Raw genomic sequence first — 27055 nt, forward strand, 5'->3', positions numbered from 1 at the left:
AGCACAACTAAGATACATGTACATACTGGGATTAACATAAACTGGCAGGGTACACGATTTCCATTCTGGTTTCTTTCGATCGCCTATAACATTCCTTGCGTCTTCCTAACATGAATGAAAACTTTTGACTGCTTTTGTTTATATAGCCCACAACATACATAAAACAATATAGAAAATCGTATGTATATATGATCTATTTGTAAATATTTAATTAGAACTATATTTTCTGATATAGGCCATATGCCTTTAATTAATTTATGACATCATCGCCAGCAATGCTCCCGAATATATCAAAAATAGTGTTGACTGCGTAGAACTTTCTCTAACATGAGGAAAGTCTACACATTCAATAAGGATATGTTTGATGCCGTTTTGAACACCACATCCAACACACTGAGGGGCTCTGCGCTCATCAACAATAACATTGTGTGTCAAACGAGAATGACTGCTACGGCACCTTGTTAAAACCACCTGGCCTCTGCGAGACATACCATGTGTATGTCGGCTAAGAAGATGGAAGACGGAGAGAAGAGACTCGTTGTTCTAAGACAGTCGCAGCCAGACACTTTAGGTTAAGGAAGAAGCCAGAGAGGAGGCTCTGGAAAAGGCACGGAAGCTATATCCTCTATATAGCCCTGTAAAGACAAAACGAAGGATCTTGTTAGGACACTTCGTAAATTTATCTACATATGATGGATTGAAAACAGTCATAGGCAGGACTTGTTGGATGGGCTTTAAGCTTTGTAGCACATTAAAGACTGAATCTCATACGTCGGCTACATAAAGACGGTTCATCAGTCTCCACTTATAAACTCTCTACTGGTGAGGTTCTAAATGCACCAAGACCGAGTCTCAAACCTGGGTAATGAACAGGATCTAACATTTGAATATACGACTTCCTTGCGGAACCAGTGATGATTCCATAGTCCAATTTAGACCTCACCAGAGAACGATACAGGCTGAGTCGGTATCCCAACCGGTGCTAGACACGACCTTAATAACATCTAAAGCCTTTGTAGATCTAGCTTTAAGAACTTTTATATGACCGTTTTCACTTGCCCACTTCTCGATCTTATTGAGACAAGTTGCAACTGATCTTTGATGTCACTTATATTTTTAGCACGGTAGCATATCAGGAAATCATCAAGAAATAAAGAACCCTCTGTAGTATATGTCACACTTTTAACCAAAATATTTATTTTTATGCTGAACAGTGTATGCGATAGGTTGTTGCCTGGGGGTACACCCATTTCCTGCTCATGAGAGTGAGAAAGAGTGGGCCTCACCCGTACCTGAAACAGATGATCAGATAAAAATTCCAATACAAATATTGGTGGTAATATTGAAAGAATATCGTCGTTAATCGTCTCGGTATTTACTAAACCAGGTCACCGTTACATTAACGTCAGAAGAAATAAGACTTTCTTTAGTTCTACTGTTTATAAAGGTTACCACTCATGGGATGTTACATTATTTATTGAATTACTTGAATTTCTCATTAATAACATCTATGTGACATTCGGGGATACCATTTATCAACATTGCATAGGTATTCAAATGGGTACCAATTGTGCGCCTCTTTTGGCAAACCTATACCTTTTTTCATATGAATACGACTATATGAAGAATTTACTTAAAAATAATACCTTCAAAGCTCGATCCTTTTCATTTACCAAGCGGCAACTTGATGATCTATTGGCGTTAAATAACCCCCATATTCCTGAAGCGGCGAAGGAAATCTATCCGCCGTCATTAGGTTTAAAGGAGACAACAGATAGTCCTGATGGAACATCTTATTTGGATCCATATCTGTACAAAGACGAACAAGGTCTCCTTTCGTGTCCCCTTTGCGACAAAAGGGATTTCAATTTTGATATTGTAAATTATCCTTATTTGGATAGCAATATAGCAAAGGGTCCTGTACATGGCGTATACATATCTCGCCTTGTAGCATTTGTCAGATCTTGCGTAAATTGTGATGACTTTAATTTTCGTCACAAGTTGTTAGATCAAAAACAAGTTTGTCAAGGATACCCCATCAAGCGCCTTCATTCTAAGTTTGTCAAATTTTATAATGAGTATAACACTCTCGTTGGCAGGTATGGACAGAGCGTTTAGAATCTCTGGCGATCTACATTGTGATCAACCACCAAGACGCCGCTGTTATCCTTATGTACATATCTATCGAGTACATGGTATTTAACAACACATATGGCGCTGGTTTCCAAGTACAACCGTTTATCTTGTAGACAGCCTTAAAACAGGTCAACATGTCATGTGTAACATCATACATGGCGTCTCTTGTAGTATGAGATCCTTACATATTAACGGAAAGGACATAATCGCCCATTATGTTTGAATCACAATCTATTCGGTTAGGGTCTGTAACGCTCGTCACTTTGGAACTGTATCTAATACCGCTAAACCTGGCGCTAGGGGCCGTAAAGGAAGTAATGCTCATTATATCTGCATGATGTCTTTATGGACAGTTGCAATGAAAGCGCGACTGAGATACCTTGTTTAATTGTTATTTGACATGGAACTCATATATGGACTACGAATTTGAAGTTCAATATGGTATTGCCTGGAATATCCACTGTCTGCCCGGCATCATTGAAAACAGATGACCGCTTCTCTCTTGTGTGTTACCGGCTTTATTTCCTATTTGTATAATTTCTTACATACCTTTGTCTTTGGGAGATAGAGTTAAACGTTGTTTTGGAAATTGTTTTTGCGATTATCGACTTGCAACGGCCTTTACGGACTACGAATGGTATATGAATGTCGGACATGAAGCTTATTTTCAAGGTCGAAAAATATCCACACCACATGCTCATTTTTGATGAAACCATCACAAAACACAGGTTTCGAATCGAACAAGGTGGTCCATAGTAGATTTACCTTGAGGAAAACCACACGGTATATTAGAGAATAACTTTTTGGTTTCAAGAAACCAAACAAATCCACGATTTAGCATCCGTTCCATACCTTTACAGACACAGCTGGTAAGAGCTATGGGACGGCAATAAGACGGATCAGTATGATTCTTACCCGGTTTCGAAACTGGGACAGTACACGCCTCCCTCCATGAATGTGGAAAATTAACAGTTATGCAAATATTATTCAGGAAGTCCAAGAGAGTCTAAAATGGCTGAGGTGGTAAATGGTTCAGAAACCTATAATATACATTATCAGGACCACAGGCAGGATCGTGTGTCTTTTTAATGCAGTTTTTAGTTTATCGATATTAAAAGAACGATTATAATCTTCTAAATTGTTAGAAGTAAATGGCAATTGAACTTTGTCCTTCTGGCTTTAATATGTTCAAAGTCTGGAGTAAAACTCCCAGAAGAAGATTTCTTAAAAATTGTCTCAGCTAATTTATTAGCTATGTTGGATGAAGAAGTCAATACAATATCTCCAATGCTGGAATTTTGCTTTATTACTTTTTGTCCTGAAGTTTCTGAACCATGTTACAGACTTTACGTATGGCTGTGTTTGATGTAATGGATGACACAAAGTTCCACCAGCAAGATTGTCTCTTGGACTTAAGTAATCGACGAGCTTTAGCTATTATTACTGACCCGTATGGGGTTATGGGAATTCAAATCTTCCATTATTATAAAGATTTTGGTAATTGTTCTTTTAAATTATGTAACCTGAAAGCTGACAAAGAAATGTTTGGAGTTTGCACTAAACATAATGTGATTGAGGGGCCTCCGTGGCTCAGTTGGTTAGCGCGCTATCACAGCGTAATGGCCCAGTAGTCTCTTACCAATGCGGTCGCTGTGAGTTCAAGTCCAGCTCATGCCGCTTTCCTCTCTGGCCTTAAGTGGGAAGGTCTGCCAGCGTCCTGCGCGGATGGTCGTGGGTTTCCCCCGGGCTCTGCCCGGTTTCCACCCACCATAATGCTGGCCGCCGTTGTAGAAGTGAAATATTCTTTAGTATGGCGTAAAACACCAATCAAATAAATAAATCATAATGTGATTGTTTCAGACAATGAAACACGGACTGGCACAGCGTGAAGCTCTGTATCTAGAACAAAAATGCTGTGAATAGTCTTGTTATTTATGAAGGTAAAAGAGCCGCTTGCAGCTCGTTTTTTTTCATCTGAATTAGTGCTGTGTAATGAATAATTTTTGAGAGTTAATTTTTTAAAAATTTTTTCGGATGTCTTCAAGTGAGTTTCTTGAAGACAAAGGGCAATAGGATTTAATGATTGAACTAGCCGTGTTATGTCAATAAAACTTACCTGAAGACCTCGACAATTCCAATGTATAATTTTGTCATATAGAGACATTACGGAGGGAGGCGTATAGGAGATTTATCTTTGTGTTTGGACAATTCCTTGCAGATCGGCTGGAACATCTCCCAGGTGCGGGTGATGCATCCATCACATCTGCATCTGATGTTAAAGGACGAACGTCCTGCAACAATCCAAATTTATTAAACAGGATAGGATCCCGAGTGGACTTAGTGGGACGCTCTTTGGATCCACTGGGTTTATTACTTTAATTATTAGTTTGTTGAGGTTTGTTTTTTTGGACTTGTTTTGGTCATTATTTTTAGGGGGATTTGGTTCAGGTTTATCCGTTTGATTGGTACTATTTACTGGTTTTATTTGTTCTTTTAAAATAGTCTGAGTTGAGTATCTGGTACACATACCCAATGCTGCTATCTGCTATCTTCCAGACTTTTACTCCATATTTATAAGGCTTTGCCGGTAAGTACTGTCGATACGAAACTCGCGCACGGAAATGAATCAACGCCTCATTTATCGTGACACTTTTGTGTGGTCGATAGTTTTCCACTAACCATCTCTGCTGAATACTAGATGTATATTTTGTAATTGTTCACAGCTCCCCTGGCTGGATTCGTAAGAGAATCATTGGGGAGTAAGTACTGCAAAGATTTTGTCGAATCTGTCTCTAGTGATGATGATTGCTATGAAGGGTACTTTAAGAGTTGATCAGTTGAGAAATACTGCTTGTATGTAGCCAACTGTATGATGGACATAACCACATGGATACCCATAAACGTTTTCATTTCAGGCGTTGTCACAGGAATCGATTTGCTGACAGATTTTTTCTCAATACACTGCCTGCCATTTAGGTTGGTCTGATCCACCAAAATGTGGTATAATTCTTCAGTGAATATGAGATTGAAAAAATCAAGCCCTGTACTATCATTTGGTAGCGCATTTATAGGCCCCTCCATCTGGGTGAAGTCGCTGACAGCCTTTTCCAGCCTACCACTCCATCAGACGGGCTCTACCACAGGCGTTGTTGTTGTTCTGTTGCCTATCGTATTTCCGCCGGTTAGCGGCCGCAGGTCTGACAGAGGGAAGTCATTGTCGTCAAATTCACTTTATAATACGCTTACATCTGATTCAGTGTCACATTTCCTGTCAGCAGATTGTCTATCATCGGTTGTTAAGCCTAAACCAAGCCATGTTGACACTCAAGATTTTAAGTTTTTGTACGTTTTTTAATGTCCCGTCGGCGCCTTTTTTTAAAGAAAGATGAATCTTTGAGGCCGGCTTTTGTTCAGTCCTGTTTATGACAAAATTACACAGACAAGAGAGAAGCAGTCATCAGTTTTCAATGATGCCCGGCAGACAGTGGATATTCCAGGCATGAATTCAATATCAAAGTTCAAATTCGTAGTCCATGAATGAGTTCCATGTCAAATAACAATTAAACAAGGTATTTCAGTCGCGCTTTGATTGTAACTGTTCATAAAGGCATCATGCAGACCAACTTTATAAAAGTTTGGACAGGATCCGAGTGGCCTTAGGGCGACGCTCTGTCGAGCCACAGGGTTAACTAAGTTTTGATTTATTGCATTTTCCATATTAACGATGGTAGAAGTTGGTAATTTGTTTTTCATATTGGGAACTTCCACTGGTGATGTCTGAGCAGATACTGTGACAAGTATTTTAGAGGAGGAAATCTTTACGGGTGGTATATGCCATTGGGCCAAGTCAGGGTATTCTGGGTTCCCACGGAGGTGAACACATTCTTCGCTACATTGGCATAGGATGTCTTGAAAGAATTAACAGAAGCAGTCAGTCTCCATGCTTCTTGATATGAAATGTTCTGTTTCACTTTAACACTGATTATTTGTTTTTGTTTTTGAAAAAATTGGGCACTCACGAGAAGAAGCCATGTGACCTCCGTTACAACTGAAACACTTCACAATGTTCTTGATATCAAAGTAACGATGCAGTACAATCAAGAATCATTTTTCCTTTTTAGCGCCACTTCTGGAAGTGTACTGAGAAGAATGCGTGGTAAGTGTGATGGAAGCATTAGAGGAAAAATTGATAAAAACATAACAAAAAGAGAAAAAGAATTCATAGCGCCGTATTTCCCACCCGATTTCTTGCTCATTCTCGAGCAGATCGAGTCTAAAACTTGGAGCACGTTCGCTTGGGACAAGAAATTGACTCGAGTTGCAGCCTAATTCCAATCGAACGACGATTGTTGTAACACAGGTAAAGTTCTCCCTTTCCGATCAGCTGCGAGAAGCACACGCGTTTCTATCACGTGACTGCCTTACAGATCTTCCGGAAGAAGCGGTTTGCAAAGCTTTTATTGGTAAGATTTCTCTGAAATTTAAATTATGACAGGTTTATCAGTTTACGTCAGTATTTTTTGTGTAAGGTCTTCGCGAATGGCGTCATTGTGTGTATAAGTGCCTGAAATTTATCGCCAGTCAGTAGTTAACGAGGGCTTTAACGCTGTACGTAGTGGTTGTTGTTGTTGTACAATACTGTAAAGCCTAGGACCGACTAGGGGACAACGTGCACGGCCATGAATTCATTTAGTCAAACATTGACATGCCTCGTTGACCTCGGACCGGTTTAAGGGATCGAAGTGTTGAAGCTGATGATTATCATGTTCGTTGTATGAACGATGTCAGAACTTGCAACATTACTGTTAAAACTGGAGCATTTCCCATCTCATTCTTAATATGGCCACAGACCCCCATTAGTTTTCCATAAGCGACAATGTTAACGTTTAGCGCTGTAGCTCAGTCCCAAACATTCCGAGGCCAATAAGCTTTGGTGCATACCTGGCCCAGCCTGAGAGAAAGAAGCTGTAAAAATCTTGACATAGGTTGACCGTCAAAATCTGGACCTTTACATGCCGGCAGCTGGGAGGGGTGCCTAGCAACGCCAAGGGGACGTCACTCGCAGCCTCATCACCACCTGTCTCCTTGTGTCCTCTCGCCCAGAATTTCAAACTTTCACCATTAAAACTCATACCTGCCCAAAGCTTAGACAATTTCCATCATTTTGATACCAAGCCTGCACTTGTACACCAAAAACGGCAGGCTGGCAGCAAAAAAAGACTTTACACCCTAAAATACACAGAACTACAATCGTCCCTACTGAAAAACGGAAGTTGTAATGGGGGTCTGTGTCCTATCACACCAGGCAACTTTTTTTAAAATCAATAATTTTTGCACCACATAATGCTTACTACCTCTAAACCTCACACATAAAGTTACAGCTTGATACATGCAAAAACTTTTGAGTAGGAGGAATTTAACTTGGGGTGCCCCTATCTTGAAAATGTGTCTGTTTGTCCGTCCTCAAGCACGAAGTTCAAAGCTCTGTAGTGCGCATACCGTTCAAAATATCTTAACCAGGTCAAATGTTTTGGAAAGCTGGTATGTATATCTACAGGAAAAATGAAAAAATTCCAATGACAAAGTATTTTACATTTTCCATTGACAAACATTTAGAAAATTATGGATTTTCAAGTAGATTTTCTTGTTTACAGCAGTGTTAAGAAAATACTTAAAAGCCAAAAGTGTCAAAATATATATCAAAAGACAGGTAATTTATCTGACAATTCACTTACAAAATATAGGACATACCTTTTAGCAACTTTGTGCAAAATTTGACTTAAAGTGATACAGGTGGGTAGCAAAGCGGAGTTTCAAAATTCCAGAAAAGTACATTTTGATCACCATCAAAGTAAACATATGCATCCAAATTGATATAGAAATGCTCATAGGCAGAGTTTCCATGGATAGGGCTAAAGAAAAGACTAGTATCCCTTTTACATAGTGATTCACATGATAAAACCCTTTAAAAGATCACCCACTCCCCCCCCCCCCCCACACACACACACTACCCCCCTTTCCCGTCTCCCCCATGGCTGCCATTGGTTGGCTGGCTTACCTCAACTCACAGTGCAAAAGAATCCCCCCACCTGTGTTGTTGCCTCAGACTAAATTAATACTTTCCACATAACAAACACCAAAGTGTGACACTGGCATCTACAAGAGATAAGTAGAGGGGAGAAATATGAATTTGCCACTTACAAAAATAAAGCCACACAGTACATGCACATTGGTCATTCAGACAGTCAGCAAGGCAACCCTCCCAAGACATGTTGAAGGGACCCAAGAAGAGGGGAAAAGCTATACTTTTTAACCTGTAACAACACAGAAATCCTCAAATAATCAGTGAGAAATTACATCCGTAATCAGGTTCCACACTGGGTGTTCCTGGGTGGGCATGAGGAATGGACATTCAAACTGTCCGTACATATATGAGAAACCTGTGACGTTTCCCCGGTTGGGGGGGGGGGGGTCTGGAGGGGTATGTGTCATGGTGTAGTACCGGACCAATGACGGGGATTCTAGGTCGGCCAAGGGAGTGGAAGACTGCATCCGAATGGTCAGGCCTTTGAGGAAGCTGAACGGCTAGCAGACCCCACTCACCTAGGTAGATCCCAGTTCAATATATGCATAAACCAGGCAAAGTTCACTGACGCCATGTTTGGGAGACAAGATCTAAAGAGGGAAACCAAGACAAAAGCTCAATAGGTATTAAACTAGGATGTGAAAGACATATGTAGCTGTCTAATTTCTAACTTGTGTGTGAGGACATTGGAAACATAAAAAAAATCCCAGTTGCCCAGGGAGGTGGATGCCACCGCGTACTATGTTCTGGTGGAAAAACAGACACCTGGTGGGGCAGAGACTCATTTTCACAAGGGCAATATTCCAACAGATCACACTCACATGTATGCTAGAAACTTGAAATTGATCATTTTTGTTCCAACGCCACACATACTGTGTGAGTGCACATGTAACTTGTCAGAGGAATGAATATACACATGCAATGAAAACTACATGCCTACAGTGGTTTATTTTTAAGTTTAAAGAGGAAAATTTACCTTGTCCACTTCAAGTCTATGCCCAAAACAGCAGACAGTGTTCCAGCAGAGATGCCTGTTTTTAATGTTTTGTGACCTGCAGGATGATTTGAAGCACATTTACCTAGTGTGTGGTGGCACACATGGGAGGAACCTGACTTGGTTTGTAAATTAAATGCACACTGGCCCTCTCTACTACTCTAGCCAAGTAAATTAATCTGCTGATGTGTTTTTATCCACCTGTGTGAGGCTGGGCCCTTATATGTGATGCAAGGCCTTATTGACCATCCTTAATCACACCACCCTATCTATCAGCCACATACTCCAATTTCACTCGCAGCACTCAAATTTTGCATTATTTATCAAATGTCAGCCCCATAAGAGACATTTTAAAAACCAGGAACAATGAAACATTGTCTGTGTTTGTTCCAGTCTGTTTATACTCCTGTACTACCCTTAACCACAGAGCGTTTTAGCCGATTTTTAGACAAAATGGATATGTGGGGAAAATATAGAATTAAAAAGCTTTAAAACTGCTCAATCAAGTTCCATGTCAATGCAAACCACATCGCAGATGTACCCACCAAATATTATCAGGCTGCTGCGAAATCTGAGCACACAGTGACATATTACATGTTTTGGCACAAGTGGACAGATCAGGCCACAGACCCCCAATGTTAACGTTTAGCACTGTAGCTCAGTCCCAAATATTCCGAGGCCAATAAGCTTTGGTGCATACCTGGCCCAGCCTGAGAGAAAGAAGCTGTAAAAATCTTGACATAGGTTGACCGTCAAAATCTGGACCTTTACATGCCGGCAGCTGGGAGGGGTGCCTAGCAACGCCAAGGGGACGTCACTCGCAGCCTCATCACCACCTGTCTCCTTGTGTCCTCTCGCCCAGAATTTCAAACTTTCACCATTAAAACTCATACCTGCCCAAAGCTTAGACAATTTCCATCATTTTGATACCAAGCATGCACTTGTACACCAAAAACGGCAGGCTGGCAGCAAAAAAAGACTTTACACCCTAAAATACACAGAACTACAATCGTCCCTACTGAAAAACGGAAGTTGTAATGGGGGTCTGTGTCCATATGTGTAATTTTAATGGCTGCACATTGAACACGATTACAATTTACATCCTCGCTGGGTGAGCTTCTTACACATTTCTGTTATCAGCTAGGAATAACTTTTCTTGGAAATAATATGCGTGCTTCATATAATATACACGGACGACAAGACATAAAATAAGTTTTTGACGAACAAACCGAAATTCTTGAAAGCTCAGACTTATGTGGTTGCATTTTTTCAGATATGCAAAAAAGGACAGTTATTTGAAAACACTAAAACTGACATTTCCTGATAGTACATCTGCCAATATGTCAGTTGATCTGCAAACGCTTCAAAGGATGGAGAATGGTGACAAGGCCTGGATAGAAAAAAAATGTAAAAAACATAAAAGCTGCAAACGTACCCACAAATTATCTCCAGAGCATCGAGTATGACACAGTTTTATGTGGATTCACAAGAATCCGAGGCTGTGCCTAGCCCTTCACAGCTAACCACGTCAAGTTCATCAAACCAACTCCCGAAAAATTGGACAAAGGCAGAGGGACAAAGGCAGAGTCAAAGCTGCTATTGTACACAAGGATGTCAATGGAGCCACAGTTCAATGGTCAGATTCCACACAAGGTGATATGGACAAAAATTAAGACTATACTTGATCAAGCGGGCATTTCGGTTAATGTTGATCAGTGCATCAACAAATTCAAACCATTAAAACGTGAGTGGAGAAATTGTGTTGATCACAACAATAAAACCGGGAATGTTCCCATTGTTGGAAGATTTCAACGAAATTTATGGCTGTAAAGATGTAAATCTGCAACGAAACCAGCTTTCACACAAGCTCTGACAAATCCCCTAGTCCACCTTTGCCTTGAGATGTTTCACCTACTGCCTCACCGCAGCACTCAAGTCCCCCCAATACCATTTCTGAGGATGCCTTTAAAGAAGTAACCAAGCAACCACATACCAAAAGAAAAAACTTTCACCCAGAGAAAAACCGAAATCTGTCACAATGAAGTGGCTAGGAGGATACGAAAACAGACGTGCTATAGAAAAGAAAAGCAAATCGCCTTAATGGAAAGGATGCACGTTGATAAAATGAAAGCACTTAGACAGGCTTTTGTCGGTCAATGAGAAAAGTTAGGAGTACAGAGATCACATTATCAAGTCCATCCATTTTTGTCTCTTTCCTTTCATCTGCTGGTCCTATATTTTCACCACTACTTTGTGTCAGTTTGAAAGTTTTCTCGTTGATCATAGTTTGAAGGGAACTGTAGTGGAGGTGTGTATTTTAAATGAGATTTCCAAAAGTAATTATTATATTATTTGTTTTTCCAGACTGTGATAGTAACAGTTATTTATTCTTTATTTGACAGTGCTGGATGTGATGAGAAGTCAACCAGTGGGCCATGATCATTGTTCTTCGTTGTAATTGCATTCGAGAGTTGCTGTTGTTAAGTTTCGAAGGCTATTTTTTCAAGCACTTGTCTTAATTAGTTTCGGTAAAACCCAAGTGGCCATTTTGTTACTTAATATTAATGCGATTAGTTTTAAAGTACATGTTATTGTAACTACTCAAGCAACCAGATATTTGATTTAAGAAACAACCAGCACTCAACAAATTGAATTGGCTATGATATGCTATAATATGTTTCATACATGCACTTTACCCTTTAACCTGGTTAAACGCGTTTTTGTCCACCCAAACAGTAATTAAGTAGCACAGACTTGGTATACAGTCGCAGTCGTAGAGTAATGCATAGTATCCCTCATGACATGGAATGACACGTTTTTTTTCCAATATGTTTATTTGATTAATCTCGTCAGAACTGATCGCGATTGCATTCTATACCATGTCTCTATTTTTCTGTATCTTTTCTCAAACAAATCATTTATGAAGGATTTCACAACGATAGTTGATGACAAATTCCCTTATCTCAGTGTAAATATCACACTTTTCCTTTCACGTCACATATATATATATATATATATATATATATATATAGTCTTGTAATGTTACTTTTTTGGATATTTGTAAATACACTACTAACTTAATATTATGTTTTTGTAATGGTTCAATTTCTACTGCATATAAATAACATCTGTAAGAAAGATTTATTTTGTGAATATTATCAAATGTATTCGTTTGCACTCCCCGTTTTGTATGTTTATGTTGAAAAAAATTATCGAGCATGTGCTTTTATGTCTGGCAAAGTTCAATGTATACCTGCCATGGATAACTTAAGCCAGTATAGGGTGGCTATTGGGTCCTGGTTCAATTGTTTATGTTTTAAGCAATATCAACACCTTCTTAAGTATTTTACATTATTTGCTGATATGAAACCTACCTTCATTGTATTAACTTCTTACTCTGGTATTCTGGCACTGTGTGCTTTAAGTGCCCTGTGTAATTGTAACTACTCCCTAATTGTATATATGATCCTTTTGCTGAAATGTGGGGATGAAAACAAAGTATTCCAGGGCCATCCCATTGCAATAACTTGTCGTGTTGTCACATTAACGCAAGGAGTTTACTTGCTCAAGGCGATGGCAAGCTTTCCTCGTACTTCAAAGTAGATGAGATATCAAATGTTCTATCTCACAAATATGACTATGACTTTATCTGTGTTAGTGAAACCTGGCTAAGTTGTGAAATTTCAGACGACTTAATAAATATTGATGGGTATTTTATAGAAAGAAAAGATAGGAATAGACATGGAAGAGGAGTAGCTATTTACTGTAAAACATGTACTAATGTCACTCAACGAAAAGATTTGGAAAATGAAAACGAAATGGTGTGGATCAATGTGGATTATAACGAAAAACATGTTTTTATTGCTGTCCGTTATCGCCCGCCCAATAAATCTGCTAATGAACGGGAGGTTTTCATTTATAACCTACATGATTCTATCACATCTGTTTTAACAGAAAATCCAGACATACTATTAATTTTGAGAGACTTCAATGACAAATGTATCAAGTGGCACGACTTCCACGTCAAGAGTGAACTAAAAATGAGTTTGTATGACGTGATCACGGGAAACAACCCCTTTCAGCTTATCGATAAACCCACTAGGTATACCGACGAAAGTGGTTATATATTAGACCTAATCATTACTGACAGTATTGGATATATAGATGACTATGGTGTGGCGGCACCACTTGCCAATCTTGACCACTGCACTATCTATTGTACATTACAAATAACCCGATATGACAGACCTAAGACTTGCAAAAGGCATGTTTGGGATTACACATGTGCCGACTTAGTTGGTTTATGTCATCTCCTATCTGGTACACCATGGGATGCAATAGATGAAATCTTTGCTGACATTAATGACAAAGTTTATGTTCGGAATAAATTATTCCTATCATGTTGTAACGAATGTATACCAAACAAACCGTCACAATTCGCCCTCGTGACAAACCCTGGATGACAAGTGATGTTCGTTTAAAATTACGGATCAGAAACTGATGCTTTAAAAAGTTCAACCGTACCAAAACAGAGGAAGACAAATTCCGTTTCTACATTTCTGGACGTGAAGCCAGTGCTGTTAAACGTAATGCAATACTGCGTTACTCCGCAAATTTAAAACTTAAATTATGCAACCCTCAACTAGATAAAAAAAAAACGTACTGGTCAGTGATGAAATCTTTATTAGGCCCAAAAGCAAAGTCCCAAATTCCTCCTCGTAATCTTAATTTTAAAACGTGTCGAACAACAACGACAAAGCCTATGAATTCTGCAGTTTCTTTGCTTCCCATTCAATTCTACTGCAAACAGTACCAGATTTACCCCCTCTTACACACCTTACCAACTCAGGACTTCTTTGCAAACCTGTGAGAAGGAGGTGACTTATTGATTTAAAACCCTAAGTACAAGAAAAGCATCTGGTTGTGATGGTATAAGTAACTTTATACTCAAACATAGTGCTGAAAGTATTGCTCCATCTCTAACTAAACAATTTAATTTTTCTTTACAGTCTGGTGTATTCCCCACTTCATGGAAACTCTCTCGTGTTAGTCCAGTATTTAAGAAAGGGGATAGACATGACATTTCAAACTATCGACCAGTATCTCTACAACCTGTGCTTTCTAAAATATTGGCGAAAGTTGTATATAAACTCCTGTATGAATATTGTATCAGTAACGATCTTCTAATACCGAACAACTCTGAATTCAAATAAGGGGACTCTACCATATACCAGTTACTGAAGATAGTACATAAAATATATCAAAGACTACGGAAATGACATGTGTATGTTCTTTCTTGATGTGAATAAAGCATTTGATAATGTTTGGCGTAAAGGTCTTCTGTTTAAGTTGGAGCAGTTTGGTATTGGAGATCCATTACTTTCTTGGCTGAATGACTATCTGACTGATAAAAAAATCAAGAAAAATCAAGGTCTGTATTAATGGTATGGAATCAGATGCAAAACCTATTTCCTGTGGGCTACCTCAGGGTTCTGTGCTAGGTCTTTTACTTTACTTATAATTTGTAAATGATATTATTACAAACATTGAAAGTGATATTGACATTTTTGCTGACGACACGTCACTAATGGAAGAGATCAATAATTTGAGTGACTCAGAGGCTAAACTAAATCGAGATCTTGATCGTTTGTCAAAATGGGCAAGTCAATGGGTTTTTAACTTTAACGTTCTTAAAACTGTTTTCTTGCTTATATCTTTAAAATGTGACCCTTGTCATCCTAATTTGTATTTAAACGGTGTTAATGTGAAGAGCGTTCGGTCCCACAAACACCTCGGCATCAATAATGGAATATAATGGTAAGTGGAACGAACACATTCGAGCCGTAGTAAAGAAATCAAACAGGACATTAAGCACATTCTACAGAGCAAAGAAAACTCTCACTAGAAAATGTCTCGTCACTCTTTTCCAAAGCCTAGCAAGGTCGTCAATCGAATATGGCAATGTTCTGTACCACAACTGTAGCCTTAAATTGGCAAACTCTCTTGAAGCTATCCAAAGACGCGTGGCATTACCCTGTACTGGAGGATTACGTCAGACGTCATACAATAGTTTATTAAATGATCTCAAATGGGAATCTTTACATAATCGACGTCGATGCCATAGAATTCTACTCTTCCATAAAACTGACTTTCTCCGCCTTATCTAAAAAGGATATTAGACGGCAGAAATATCACTGATACAGACACATACAACCTTAGAAACAGGGGCAATGTTCGACTTTTTAAAACTCGCATTCAGTAATTTTCCTCCTTTTTCTTCCCTAAACTGTCAAAGATTGGAACATTTTACCCTCTCATATCCGCAATGCCTCAGTTGGAATAATAAAGCAATTTCTGTTTTTCAAAAAGAGAAAAGAACTCACTCAACTGTACAACATGTTCGATTCCTCCCATTCTGTTATTCAATGCCGAATGAGAATGGGACTTACCGCTCTGAATGCGGATCTTTTTAAGTACAATTTAAGCAATGTTCGCGCGTGCGCGAATTGTAATCATATATGTGAAGATGTACTTCATTATTTCTTTAAATGCCCCAAATATGCCACTCAAACAAAGCATATCCTCGAACAAATTACATCAACAATATCTACAGTCGTAAACTACACAATATTTATTCCTTCGTGTTGAAAATATATTTGTAATGTAGTATTACTTGGTCCGATGAACTAAAACCTGATGAAAACAAAATTGTCTTAAGAACTGTGCTTAAATTTATTACAGGACCAAAGAGATTTTAAATCGATGGGTAGCATTGAAATTTTCTCTTATATTAAATGATAATGATAAATATTATTTCAGTAAGTAGTCATTATGTCCTTGCATTATAGCCTCACTTTATTACATATGCTATGATTCATTTTTGTAGTGTAAATACTTTTGTTGTTGCGCATATTACATACATATGTGTATAGTTTATTCGGTATATTATCTATCTGTGTCATTTCTTTTTATTTATGTTTGTAACCAATTTCTTGTTTTGTCCTGTACATATGTTATATGTTGTCGAGGAGACCCCCGAGTGGCCACTGGGCTGTGGGGAATACTCGTTAAACAAGTAAAGCATTACATTACATTATACGTGACTTCTTACGTTACATCGTTGGAGGAGGTTGGTCCTTCAACATCACATGCGAATGTAATGGATGTATCACCCGCACCAAGGAGGTCTTCCAGCCGATTTTCACGGAAGGGTCGTCCCTTCTCCAGACATACGTCTCCCATACGTTTCCCTCCATAATATCTATGTATGACAAAATTATACAACGGATACTCTTTTGAAGACGTCTGATCAAGATAAAATAACTCTCAAAAAATATTCACTTTATAATAAAACAACAAACTGTATTATTTACAGCTCTGTTTCTCTGGATTCGGAGCTCAAGGCTGTGGCCTTTCTTGTTTCATTGTCTGAAACAATCACAATGTGTTCGTTATATATTCACACTTTTTATCAGCTTCCCAGCTGCATAATTTAAAAGAACAATTACCAAAACTGTTTCTAATAATGGGAGATTTTAATTCCCTTAACCTTCTATGGGACAGTAATAATATAAAACATGAAGGCAAAATAGTGGAAGACTTCTTATCTATGGAGGAACTGTATTATTTCAATGATGGTTCAAATGCCTATTTACATCCGGGTACTGGCGCTTACTCTGTTATGGATCTCACTGAGATCACTAATCACTATCACTGATCCATCATGTCTCTCTGATTTTTGTTGGAAAGTGCATGATAATCTTTGTGGTAGTGACCATTTTCCTGTCATCCTAGAACATATCATTTCTCGTTCTTTAGGACGTATAGCCAGGTGGAAATTCGATCAAGCAGATTGGATCGCGTTTGAGATGTTCTGGGAGGCTGATATTACCCCCAGAGACTTTCAATACAGCAGATGATCCTATATTAAAATTTGATGAATTTGCTTTACAAGCTGACGATAGAACTATCCCTAAGACTTCGACAAACCCAAAATCCAAAAGTAAATCCTGGTATGATAAGGATGGTCGCAAAGCCATTAAGGACCCCAAAAAGGCCGAGCGGAGATTTGATATATGTCTGTTAGATATGCTATGTAATGTAAGTGTAGAATAACGAGAGTGATTTCCCTTGACTTTACCGTTCTCCTACTCTGTCTGTGATAAACTAGTTCAGTTGGATACTGCCAAATGTGTTAGTCATGTTTAGAAGCCTCAGTGTATTTTAGCCTAGAAACATATAACTGGCGTCGAGGATCGTGAGTTAGGTATCGTAAGAATGAACTCCGCTTCACCGGTTGAGTCACAGTAGTGACTGAAAAGACTGTGGACATTTGTTTCTGACATTGAAGAAACAAGTGTTAAGTTCGAAACTTACACTAAGGGAGTTATTCAGCCAATAGGTGTGTTAGAGGTGCAGGTACAGTACAATAATCAGACGCAGACTCTTGATTTATATGTTGTGACAAACGGGGGACAGCCATTGCTTGGAAGATCTTGGCTTAGTGAGATAATACTTGATTGGCCGAAAATCAAGTTGCTAGGCAGTGATGTTGTAAACGAGAGCGCTGTTAAAGGGATTAACGGATTGTTGGATCAACATCCTATCCTCTTCAGTGAAGGGTTGAAAAGTTAATCGTCCTGGAAAACGCGTCTCTGAAGTTTCACAAACCCCAGCCAGTACCGTACGCATTGAAACCGAAAGTAGAAGCCGAGTAAGATAAACTCGAACCTCCAGGCGTGATTCAGAATGTGGCACATAGTGCATGGACCGCACCCATAGTTACACTTGTGAAAAACGGTGATGTTCGTGTATGTGGTGAATTTAAGGTGACAATTAATCCAGTACTTAAAGGAGAAGAAAATTTAAATATCAAACAAAAACCATTGAAAAGAGTATGCATTTCCTGGCACGTTCATACCATAAAAAATCTGTGTGCCTCAAGCTGATAAATTATAAATAAAGGCAGCTCCAAACTCCGCTATGGGCGACTCCATTTTGCTTAAGAACCAGTCCTGAAGTCTTTTTTGTTAAGAGGAGAATTGCCGTCGAAAGCTGCCGAAGTGCACTCCGTACATTCCCAGAAGGCAGCGAACAGTGCAGTTCGTTTTCCGCTTGACGATCGGGAAACCGGAATGTTGGACGTAGGGTCCGAGTTTACACGAACAAGCCGGCAGTTTTAACGACTCTCACTGGCTGAGAGGCAACACACCCCCAGCATAAATTACAAGGTGTTAAAGATGGAGGGCTCGATGGACTCAGTGATTTGTGCCAGATTTGCCATTTTCAGGCTTTACGTGTATGGCGAGGAAAAATCACAAAATTAAGCAGCAGACACCACCAAACAGAAAAAACGTGCTCTTTTCAGCCTATAGTGTCATTTTTTTTAAGTTTTCTTATCCTTTAATGTTGGCCAATATCCCCTGTCATCCATTGAGGAGATATTTGCGAATCTCTTTGGTGGTCAGGAGTTTACACAATTAGATTTGGCGAGTGCCTATCTACGAATGGAGGTCAAGGAAGAATCGCAGGAATTCCTACTATTAACACGTCCTAAGGTTTATACCGTTATAAACGTCTCATTTGGTGTTGCGTCAGCACCAGCGCTGTTGCAGCGTGCTATCGACCAGGTATTGCAGGGATTATCTGGTGCTCAGTTGTACCTGGATGATATGATGGGGACAGGGCCGACAACTCGAGCGCATTTAGATAGTGTCAAAGCAGCACTTGTTCGTATCGAGGAGTACGGGATAAAACTGAATAGAGACAAGTGTCAATTCTTTCAGGATCGCATGGACTACTGTGGTCACACCATCATTGACGCACAAGGTCTTCCTTAGACACAAAACAAAATCAAAGCGCTGCTGGACGCGCCTAGACCTGATAACGTGACTCAGCTACAGTAACTAGTAGGACTGATAAACTATTATCGTTGAGTTCTCCCGAACTTGTCAACGATCTTTTTAAATTTGCTGCTTCGTGATAGTGTTAAATGGACTTGGGGAGATGAGCAGGAACATGCATTCAAAGAGGCCAAACGACTTATCGCATCAGATGTTATGCTGGTAGATTATGACCACAAGAGGCCAGTGCGTTTGGCTACCGATGAGTCGTCATACGGCATCGGCGCGGTTTTGTCTCGTGATGGAGGATGGCGCCGAATGGCCCATTGCGTTCGTGTCGCGCACGCTTAATCCAGCGGAACAAAACTACTGTCATTTGGAAAAGGAAGCCTTAAGTTTAGTGTGGGGCGTGAAACGATTCCAGCAGTACCTTGAAGGTCGCAGTATCACTTTGGCGGCCAATCACAAACCCCTCACGTATATCCTTAACCCGAGTAAGAGCGTTCCAACTACCTCAGCTGCTCGTATCAAGAGATGGCCTGTGTTTCTCTGTGGCATTCACTAAGACATCGTGTACAAAAACACTAAGGAACATATGAATGCAGATTGTATGTTTAGGTTACCATTATGTTTTAGTTCCTAAAATCAAGTGCATATCGCAGTCCGATACTGTAATCACATTCCACATCAAGTACCCATTTCAACAGCTACTGTTAAACGTGAGACCAGGAGCGACCCTGTACTGGTTCAAACCCAGCCCAGAACTTGAGCCTTATGCAAGACGCAAGGATGAACTTATCGTGTCCGATGGTTGCATTGTGTGGGGTATGTGAGTAGTAGTACCGCCTAAGCTGCGACCACAAGCTCTCAAAGGCATAGATGCAGGACATGTTGGCATCGTCAAAATGAAGGGCTTGGCCGTAGTTACATCTGGTGGCCAGGCATTGATTCAGACATTGACAGTAAAGCAAAATCATGTGTAGGTTGTCAGTCTATTCAAAATAAGCCTCAGTCAGCACCTTTACACCATTGGGAATTTCCGGAGAGGCACTGGCAGCATATTTATATTGACTTTACAGGACCATTCAAGGACGACATGTTTCTTGTTGTCGTAGATTCACATTCTAAGTAGCCCGAAGTGGAAATAATGAAATCTACAACTACACAGAAAACGATTGATTATTTGCAAACTTTATTCGCCCATATGGGTAAGCCGGAACAGCTGGTCAGTGATAACGGACCGCAATTTGTTTCGTTGGAATTTTTGGCATTCATGCAAACCAATGAAATCCGTCATATAACCAATGCGTCGTACCATCCTGCGACGAATGGCCTCGCAGAGAGTTTTGTTCAGTCGTTTAAGCAATCGATTCGTGCCCCGGACAGAGAAATGCCAATCCAAGAGAAGTTAAACACTTTCTTGTTCCAGTACGGACTTTCCGATCATTGTATTACTGGACAGGCTCCATCTGTTTTTCTGTATGGTCGGTTACTGAGGTGCCAGATACATGCCTTAAAACCAGATCTCGGGCGTGACGTGTCGGTTCGTCAAACCCACCAATCTGTTAGAAATGGAGAGAAAATGCGAACATTCTCAGTTGGTGAGTCTGTCATGGTACGTAACTACCGTGATGGCCCGAAGTGGCTGAGAGGAACTGTAAGTAGAGACAGGTCCTTTGTACTATGTGGCGCCGCCACTTAGATCAGATGTGATTTACACAAGTTGTGTGCAAACCTATTGTGACATTGCCTACACCAGCTTTACCAGCCTGTGTTAGTCAGCAGGTATCCCGGCAATTATCAACAACTAAATCACCCGTGATGAATGATTTACCGGCTAAAGGTGTCCCTGAACCCGTCCTTGGAACATCTGTGCGTGAATCCAGACGTTATCCAGTTCGGTCGAGTCGCGATAACCCTCTTAAGCGCCTGTTAGTGTAACAGTATTAAATGACAGACAGTGAAGACATTGAGTAAAGCTTGAAATGTGTGTTATGGTTCCATTAAAATAACATTATGGTTGGACTGTTTTCCTTTAATGTGTTGCAGTTATTTTGGACATTATTCCCAATGATTTTGCAAAGGTCATGCAAACAAGCCTGTTTATTTGGTACAGTTAAAAAGTTCAATTCGTGTGGATGTAAATCATCATGGAAATTGGCCTGTTTTCTTTTGCTTCCGTTAGCATGTTTTCTTGTATTTGCATGCTAGAAGGGGAGGAGTTGTTAGATATGATATGTAATGTAAGCCTAGAATAACGAGAGTGATCTCCCCTGACTGTACTGTTTTCCTTCTCTGCTAGGAGATACTGCATGTGGTCCTGGTAACGTATATTATAAGTTCCTTAACCATTTACCGCCTGCGTCACTTGAGATTCTCTTGGACTTGATTAATGATATTGGCATAACTCTTTTGCGTAATTTTCCACCCTCACGGACGGATGCTCGTATTATTCCGGTTCCTAAACCGGGTAAGGATCATACTGATCCAAATAATTACGGTCCAATAGCTCTTACCAGCTGCGTCTGTAGGATGAAGGGACGGATGATAAATGATAGATATGTTTGATTTTTTGAAACAAACAAATTAATGTCTCATATACAATGTGGTCTTCGTCAAGGCCGATGTACTATGGATCACCTTGTTCGATTTGAAACAATTATTCGTGATGGTTGTATTATTACTGAACGTGTACTGTCGATATTTTTCAATCTTAAAAAAGCGTATGTCACCACACAGAAATATGAAATTTTAAAAGACCTTTAAGACATGGGTCTTAAAGGTCGATTGCCGATATTTATATCTGAATTTTTATCTGATCGTCAGGTTGAGGTTCAGTTGGGGTCCACTCTTCCATCTCGTATGAGCAGGAAATGCGTGTACTCCAGGGCAGTATTCTGTCACCTCTCTGTGGTATAAAAATGAATAGCTTAGCAAAAACCTTAACATCGGGCACAGAGTGTTATTTTTAGGTTTATGTCGTTATAAGCTACCGAGCAAAAAATACGAATAATATTGAACGTCGGTTACAGTTTTGTCTAAATAAAATCAACAAATGGGCAACTGAAAACGGTTTTAGATTTTCAACGTGTGAAACCGTCGGTATGCATTTTTGTAATAAAGGAAATTTCATCTACACCCTGATCTGAAATTTTGTGGTGAACAGATTAAACTTGTTGGTGACACTAAATTTTTGGGTATAATACACGATAATAAATTATCTTTTATACCTCTTTTAAAAACACTTCAAGGCAAATGTACAAAGGCTCTCGATATCGTCAAGGTCGTGTCCTGCACTGATTTTGGCATCTATCTTATTACACCAATATATTCGTTGGTGAGGTCTAAATTGGGCCATGAGTCCATCATTTAGGTTTCTGTTAGGAAATCGCATGTAAAAATCCTGTCCTGTCCATCACCGTGGTTTGAGATTCAGCCTTGGTGCTTTTAGAACTTCGCCAGTAGAGAGTTTATACTTTGAGGCAGATGAGCCATTCTTATATACCCGACGAATAAAACTGGGTCTTCAATATGCTGCAAAATGCTCATCCAACCAACCCTGCCTACGACTGTGTTTTTAATTCATCACATATAGATAAATTTAATAAAATTCCCCATAAGATCCCTTCGTTCGGTCTTCGTATACGAGACTATATTGTGGGAGCTAACATCAAGCTAGAGGAAATAGCTTTGGTGTCTTTTCCGGAGTCACCTCCCTGGCTTCTTCCTCCACCTGAACTGGTATTTGATCTTCGTAAATGTAATAAACCCAAGACAAATCCTCCCAATTCTGCAATGTTTTGCCGAAATTAAGGCTAACACTGCGGATAATAAATTTATACGTACTGATGGGGATAATGAGGATAGAGTTGCGGCTGTCTTAGAACTGTAAGTCTCTCCTTTTCGTCAGCCATCCTCTTCCTCGATCTTTTCTGCCGAGATCAGGTTTACACCCCTGGCCTTGTCATATCTTTCTTCTGGGTGTGGCCGGTATGCAGTGATGCAGTGACTCGCTCTCCTGCCTTTTTGCAATACAAAACAATAAATTTATAAATTATTACAATTTCCACTAATTCTTGATATTCTAGGCCTATATAGGATACTAATTAAAAAACGGTAAAGATATTATATTCTGTTGGACAACAAGCCATATTGGTATCGATGGAAACAAAGTCGTAGACAGGGAGGCAAAGGCTGCCCTTAATAAATCAATATCCAAAAATGAACTCCCAATGCACTGACTTTCGTCCAAATATTCCTGAATATATTCGTCGCCTTTGGCAGGGTGAATTGGGCTTAATCCATAATCAACTGAATGAAATTCATCCTGTCACTGGCTATAAGTCTTACACTCATGGTATGTCTCGAAGAGACCAAGTAGTTTTAACGAGGTGCCGTATCGGGAATTCTCGTTTAACACACAGTTATATTCTCGATGGGAACTGTGCTCTCGAGTGTGTTGGATGTAATGCTTAATAGGACGTAAAACATATCCTGGTTGACTGTGATGACTTTGCCCATGTTCGACCAAAATTCTACACGGTCAACACTATAAATGATTTGTTTGACAGCATTGCAGGCGATGCTGTCAATAAGTATTTAGAGGACATAAGGCCATTGGTCTATGTAATAAAGTACAGTTCATCTATATATCGATATACATATATTTATAAAAAACATTTACATGCGATGTTTTACATTGTTATAGATATTTGTGGTTTTCGAGTTTTAACAAAGTTCTGGTTGTTTTTAAACACGTTCGTTTATTTTTCTTATCCTATCTATAACTATTTAGTGGCTACTGTATTGAACTTGTTCTCGCCGCGATATGGCTGCAAAATCGTCGATATAGCGTTACACCATAATCATTCATTCTTATTTTACATGTAAAGTTCAAAGGCTACAAAACTGTTGTAAAACTTATATTGTCTCAACTACCATGACAACGTATCTACTCATCATTGGCTTGCGACTATCATATAATTACAATGGCTGTATGCAAGGAGCCGCTGGTACAAATGGAATGGAATCCTTCACAACCGACGTTAAGAATGAGTCTCCTAATTATTGTTTTAAGTTTTCACCAAGTGTAAATGTGAGATTTTTAATATGTGCAGTAACGTCTGGCGAATTTCCATAATTTCGTTGAAAATTCAGTCACTTAACGCTTTGTCTTTTTAGAGCATTATGTAAGTCCAGTGATCTCTGACAAGTGCAAAATGCAAAATCAAGATGTAAATATGACTTTCATTCAGTCTTCGGTGACTGAATTATAAAGACATTAGACGTGAAAACAAAATGGAGAGTAGAGAGACAGACTTAGGAAATCCACTTGGTTACTTAGGTGGGACTCTTGTCATCCCTACAAATACCTGTGAAGTATAATACGGGCGCAATTGAAATACGAAATTCATTAAACAGTGTACGAACATTTTCACAAAAACAAGTTATCCGTTTATTTCAATCGTACAAGTGAGAATGCAAAGATATAGGAAACACGGGTGCTGTAGAAGGAGTTGAGCATAGAAGTTATCATTGCTCATTCAGCTGAATAATCACATTACTCTGTACAATTTTAACGGAAAGGTTGTCAGTGCTGAACTAAGTTGTTCCTCTTCATCGCTCCTGTGTCAGCATCTGGAAATAATGCTGCGTAATTATTGGGTTTGGACATTGTCTGCAGCTTGCACAAGAAACCCATTTGATGTCATAGGAAGACAAAACACACAGGTTATGAAAAACACATGCCGACGTTACCAAATAGCATGTGTCCCTAACATTTCCACACTCGATGTTTTTAGTCTCCTGAATCGGCCTTTCAAAAGTGACCTATGGCCATTTCAACAACTTGTCTTGCTGATCAAATGCATGTTTTGTAATGACACTGGTCCCTTGTCAAACGTCCGCTGTCCCTGAATGTAGTCATCAAAAAATGTTTCCGACAGGGGATGAGCGGAGTCTCCTGCAAAGGCAAGAATAAACAAATTAGGTAATTCAATTTCAACAAAATTTATTTTCACGGATAAAAGGGCAACAGTACTAGAACTGACCAAAAATACTGTTCTTTGCACTCCGTTTATGCTCTTGGCTAAATAAAAAAATGACCTTCTCGCATACAGATGAATTATTCGGTCGGGTTAAAACACTAATCGATCAATGACATTTCATATTATATACAACCTGGGACAATTGTCTAAAATTTGAAGAAAGGAATCTATTATATCAGTTTTTATCATCTCAAGTCCTTGGAATAGGCTATAGTCTGACTTAACTCACCAATAATGAATTTATTTGCCGATAAATTATACCGTTGTACCAAAGCATTTGAAATTGGGGAGTTTCTAAACATTCGAGCATCGTGGGCACACCCAGACCACCCCTCATAACTATCCGATTAGTAGGCGATCATCTACAATGATTTGTAACTGAACAGATGGATAACCTTTTCTGTTTATGTAATCCTGGTCATTGTTTGGCGTGAAGGATAACCGAATGTGGGTACCGTTTATGAAACCAGTGCAATCTGGTACATGGCACATTTCTTCAACTGCAGTAGATATAACGTCTTGTTCTTGTTGTTCAGGCGATGCTATAAAATTATGCCTTAAATCACAAAGTGCAGCTGAAGCCCTTCGCACACACCGATGCGTGTTTGATTTAGACAGTCAAATAACCGAGATACTTTGCGCATATTATCCACGCTGCTTACATACTACAGATACACTAAAACTCGCTTTTCATGTGACAACTCAGGTTTTCCAGAAGACCTCTTTTCGTACACGAGTTTAGGGCCGGAGTTTGTCCATCAGCCTGACGTAGGTCAGTTTACTGATGCGAAAATCATGTCGGAAATCAAGATTTGTTGTAGTACGTAACGATGTTTAAAGCAAAGCGGTCCATTTTCAGTACTTTTTCTCGTTTAAGTTGACACGACGTTATGCATAGAAGAAAATCGTCCCTGGCCCGTGTCGTTCTCAGTAGATTGTCTATTATTGACTAACATGCTACCATCTTTAGTGCATCCATGGCAACTAGACTCTATTGTTGTTGTTTGTTCACTCGGTTTCATACTCGACGCGTTTTTATTCACTGGTGGTTCTACGCAAACGCTTCCAAATCTACTCGTGTTGCCGGCAAATCAAATCGGAAGCACTGTTAGAAACAACCCACTCGACATTAAAAAGCGTCACCAAAGTACATTCAACATGAAAACACTAATTAAGGTTACAATACATATACCAAAAGGTATTGTACTGTTTATAATGAACAGTTTAGTTCATTATACATACTAGCATTATATTTTAGAACTTTTCTGTGTTAGAGGTGTGCTTGGCATGTCTACTGTAAAGTGAGAGCACGTTTTGTTTGGAAGTAACACTGAAGTACGGTCACTGACATGCATGTAGCACCACTACAACAACAACATGCATATTAGATAACGTGTGAGATTGATGTACTGCTGTAAGTAATGTTCTTGTGATGAAGACATGTAGGGTATAGTAGAAAATGTTTCACAGAGATATTATGACATTTTCTGAAGTTGTTGCTTCACATTCATAAGTGGAAACTATTTGCCTAAAAAGAGTAAACATTTGCTCATGGGCGAACATAAGCCCGTTCAGTTTTTGTCAAATCAGGGGAAACTACTCTCTCGGTCACTAAAATAAAGGGGAGAATATTTCGGTTAGCTTAACGAAGAATGTAACGTAAAGTCATCTATCGTGTGGTTTGTATCATAGTGATTCGTTTTTATTGTTTCTTGGCGGCTTTTACCATATGTCAGAGTTTCGAGTTAGAAACAGACCATAATCTACGTCTAGGACCAACAGAAACCGGGTCAACGTCTAGGCCTACGTTTTCCACTTCCAGCCTAATTAAGCATATGGACATAAACGTATGAATAAACAGATTTATAAACAGTAATCATAATGTGAGCACAAACTGGAACAGACTCCTCCGTGGAGCAAAAGGATCCACCTTCTCCATTTTTTCTAATAG

At 39.4% G+C, this 27055-nt stretch overlaps 1 pseudogene; it reads right to left on the reverse strand.

Moving 5' to 3' along the window:
* Nucleotides 1–24673: 24673 nt before the first annotated feature.
* Nucleotides 24674–25596, reverse strand: LOC135479836 (putative nuclease HARBI1; annotated as a pseudogene).
* Nucleotides 25597–27055: the final 1459 nt, after the last annotated feature.

The sequence above is a fragment of the Liolophura sinensis genome, chromosome 12 (assembly GCF_032854445.1).
Source record: "Liolophura sinensis isolate JHLJ2023 chromosome 12, CUHK_Ljap_v2, whole genome shotgun sequence".
In the NCBI taxonomy this organism is placed as follows: domain Eukaryota; kingdom Metazoa; phylum Mollusca; class Polyplacophora; order Chitonida; family Chitonidae; genus Liolophura; species Liolophura sinensis.